This window comes from Salminus brasiliensis, chromosome 25, assembly GCF_030463535.1.
Source record: "Salminus brasiliensis chromosome 25, fSalBra1.hap2, whole genome shotgun sequence".
In the NCBI taxonomy this organism is placed as follows: Eukaryota; Metazoa; Chordata; class Actinopteri; order Characiformes; family Bryconidae; genus Salminus; species Salminus brasiliensis.
This window is the reverse complement of record NC_132902.1, coordinates 213,407-217,597: the sequence shown is the minus strand read 5'-3', so window position 1 is coordinate 217,597 and position 4,191 is coordinate 213,407.

Below are 4,191 nucleotides of genomic sequence, written 5' to 3'. Positions count from 1 at the left end.
TCTTGCAACAGCCAGTTTTTCATCCAGCTCTTCTCCCCCAGGACCCAAATTAAGAGCTTCTCATCTGAGCATTGTTTGTATTTAAGCAGATTTCCTGTTTTTCCCTCCTCCTCCTCCTCCTCCGTTTCACGGCGCTATCCACAGCAGATGAAAGGAAGAGGCCAGTCGGCTCTTCTCTGCTCGGCTCGGCTCGTCAGCCGCGCCGGGCCTCTCTCTCGCCCTTCCACGGGTTAATGAGCTCCAGCTCCTCAGCGCTGATCACGCCCGGAAAACCGAGCGCTCCTTTTCAAGTGCAGCTTTTCCCTCCCGTGGCTTTCTGCTTTCTGCTTGGTCGGCTCTTCAGGACGAGCTGTTTCTGACAGCGCTTTAATTAGGCTGATTATCTGCTGTATTTTTAGTGGAGAAAGAAAGAGAAAAGGAATCAAAGGCACGAGCTTCAGGCTCGGCTCGGCCCGGCCCGGTTTGTCTGAGCGCTCGGTTCAACCATTACTTTCTAATCTGTTTGTTTGAAGTCAGCGTTTGCCTGATTTCAAGCCCTGCTTTGTTTCTGACGTGTTTTGAAGGCGGGATCCGTTTCACATGATTTTGGACTCCCATCACCGCCAGACTTATACCTATAACGCACGGTCACCTCACAATATTATGACCACCCCTGGTTTGGAATGAACCCGGTACATCATATCAGCTCCACTGATCATATAGGAGCGTGCTTCGTTAATCCTAGCGCAGAACCCTAAAACGTTACAGGGTGCTAGAACGCGATAAGTCCGTTTTTGTCTTCGTAGGAATGCAAGGAAATGTGTCCAAAAACTTTCGTCAAAATTTCAAACTCGTCTACTGGTCTCATTTTCTGACTTTGGCACGGACATAGAACCTGTAGTGTGGTTTGAGGCGTTCTGCTTTTTGGACCGGACTGAAGGTTTACGTACAACGAAGGAGCCTTTGGGCCAACCATCTATTGGACAATAGTTTGGCACATGCACACACACACACTCCACACCATCTAATGGACAGAGTTAATTCCAAACCAGGAGTGGTCGTCATCGCTGCCATATTGGACATTGGAGGTTTTCGCTTGCCGTTCCTGGCCTTCCTCCAGCCATGTTAGGTTCATGTTTGCACTGTTTCCCAACCAAGGGTTCTTTGGAGCGACCCTGGTCCTGGACAGATCCAGATCCACTGCTCCTAAAGGCCTTCGTTACCTGGATCAGGTGTGTTTAGATTAGTGTTGGAGGGTAGAAGATCTCCAGCACCATCATTAGATGCCAAACCCCCAGAACAACCACTTTCACCACCTAGGACACCAACATGGGTTCTTCTCTGGACATCTAGACCACCACCCCTATGGACTTCAGTTCCAGCACGCCTGGCTCTGATATTCCGATGCTCTTGATGCACTCTGCTGGGTGGTAGATCACCAAGACCTGTATTGGGCACCTCAGCCTTAGGTCACCCTCTTCCTAAATGTTCTTTAGGGATCCAAAAGTGGTTCTTTTCGGTGGCAGTGGTTCTCAAACTGGTTCTCGACGACCACCCCAAAAGCTTGCTAAGGCCTTTTCTTATGGGACACTGATGGATCCTCATCTTGGACTCAATCAGTTTTCCGTTTTATTTTCGGAGATGGCCGTACAGATGAGGTGCTGGTGAGCCGGAGTCTCTGCTTGGTTTAGGAGAACGTCTCGGGTTCTGATCTTTGTTATTTTTGAGTTGTGAGCTCTGCAGGCTGGGAGGAGTCTGATTTTTCAGCTGTTTATTAAGGAGATCTTCTGTTTTTCCATCGTGTTCTGGCTGTTTCTCCATTGGGGTTCTTTTCCTTTAGTTTGATTGCATGGTTCTATGTTTATGGTGCAGAACCTCCTGCCTGTGTAAATGATGTACAAAAGACTTGGACCTCCCCCTGCTGGGGAAATGGGTGTAAATTAATTTAAATAAATAAGTAAATAATATATTTATTTATTCATTTATACCTCGACATTATTATATACCTCTGTGTCTGTATAAATAACGCAGTCCCACCGTTTAGATGAGATGAGCTGGTAGCGGTACACACTCTGGACTCCCTCCCCCCCCCCCCTCCCCAATCCTGATCTAGTGAATGGGATCTGGACGTCCCTGTTCAAGGGTTCTTTAGTCGAGGCAGCGGTTCTGTATAGAACACAAGGTTGCCTGACTGCTGCCATTACGAACAACGGGCCAAATTCCCTGACCGTTCAGAAGAAGGGTCTGAAGAAGGTTTTGAAAAGGTCCTTAAGAAGGGTCTGAAGGTCCTGAAGAAAGTTCTGAAGGGTCTGAAGAAGGTCCTAAAGAAGCAGTGAAAAACCCAGGGTATCAGACTCAGAAAATAAACCCGTGGCCCATATCGGAAGCGAAATTGCATGTTTTGCCTCTTCTGCTGGATGAGCAATAAAAGCTGTTGGACTGCAGCGGATTAGCGGCTGGCGTGAGGAAGCACTCTGGACCACGCTGCGTCCCTCAATCGGCTGAACGCCGCGCTGAAGATCATTTATTGACGCAGCTCTGCTTGAGAAGACTCCATTCCACCTCTCGCAGAGTCGAACGCGGAGGACAAGAAAAACAAAAACCGCCGGACCTCGGGCCACAGCCTGGGCTAACGAGCGGCCGAGTTTACGCCCCCTGCCTCGCTGGTGCTCCGCCAAGGCCTAACGGCCTCCGTTTTTCCAGCCTGAGAGAGCTCCATGTCGGTTACCGGTGGAAGAGTCGCGGCTAAACTCGTTACCGAAAGACGCGGGATGCAGATTTCTGCTCGGTTTACTCATTAATATTCATCAGGCAGCTGGAAACAATGTAGCCTCATTAGCAGTTAGCATTTTATAGCCTGTTGTCCTCACGCTGCTTATTTTCATATATATGCATTTAACAGTATATGGACAGAAGTATTGGGACACCTACACATTCCATCTGCAGGAGCTGAGTGGGAGGGTCTTTTCATCCAACTGGTGGATGCCACCCTGTTAGCTCCTCGTTCACCTTGGTGGAAGGGCCTCCTCTCATTCGGTCCCATCAGAAGGTTCCCCTTAGTGGACAGTTCACCCTGATTCGTCCTCCTTGTGTCTGGTGGACAGTCCTTCTGTCCTACTTTGGGAGAGTCCTAAGCAAGAACGACCGGCAAGTGTTTAATGCACACCGATAAAATGAAAATGGGGTGATCAGCACCCTCAATCGTTTAACATCTGGTTAGTTTAGAGCCTGTCGAGCAGTTCCAGAGAGGGATTCATCTGGCCACTTTATTAGAAACCCCTCCCTTGTCAGTGTACAGGCTGTGGTCCATCTGTTGTGCACGGTTTCCGTCGGACCTCCTCGGAGGTGCACCTCAGGACTGCGATTGTGCCCATTAGAAGTCCCACTCTCTCCCCGGCGCTTCGGGGCGGGGGGGTTACTCCACAGACGAGGCCTCGCGATGGTTCCCCTCTCTTCTTCGGGACGGCGCTGCAGTTTCAGAGCCAGCCGCTCTGTTCTCAGGGTCGGTGAGTTCGGGCGGTTAATTAGAAATGTCCGTCAGCCTCAACTGTCCTCAGAAGTATTGATTTTAGTTAAGCCCCGGGGAGCGTTTAGGCGTTATTAATTAGAGCCCTGCTGCTCGTTTGAGGTGTGTGTGGATAATCCTTTGTGTTTTATATGAGGCGTTCGTGAATAACCTCGCTCTACATTAAGACCAACCCTGTTATCGGACCAAACGGAGGGGATGTGCTTCAGCCTTGCAGAATAACGCAGAGCGCTCTGTTCTGTTCCCAAACTTCCCAGAGACGTGCTAAAGAGAGAGAACCGGTTCTCTTCTATGTGGTTCTTGTATTTTCTATACACTCTTATATAAACAAAGCTGCTACAAATGGTTTCATAAAGAACCTTTGTTTGCCATAGAGATGTGTGAGCGAGTAAAAGAGCCTGTAAAAGGTTCTTTATGGATCAACTTGGTTCTTCCATGGCATCGTTGGAAGAACCTTTAGTAGAACCTTTATTTGTGTAGGGCGTAGCACAGGTTCTCAAATCTGGGCTTGGTAGGTGTGACTCTACGTGGCCAACCGACTTAAACTTCAAGAGAACAAAATCCAGGACCGGAGACTGGATTCAAGAACCTGGGTTCTACTGTTTAATGTTTGTGTCCATCTGCTGCTGAGGTTCTGTCAGGTACGGTGTTGGTTACAGTGTTGCATGAACAGACGTTCTCTGGTA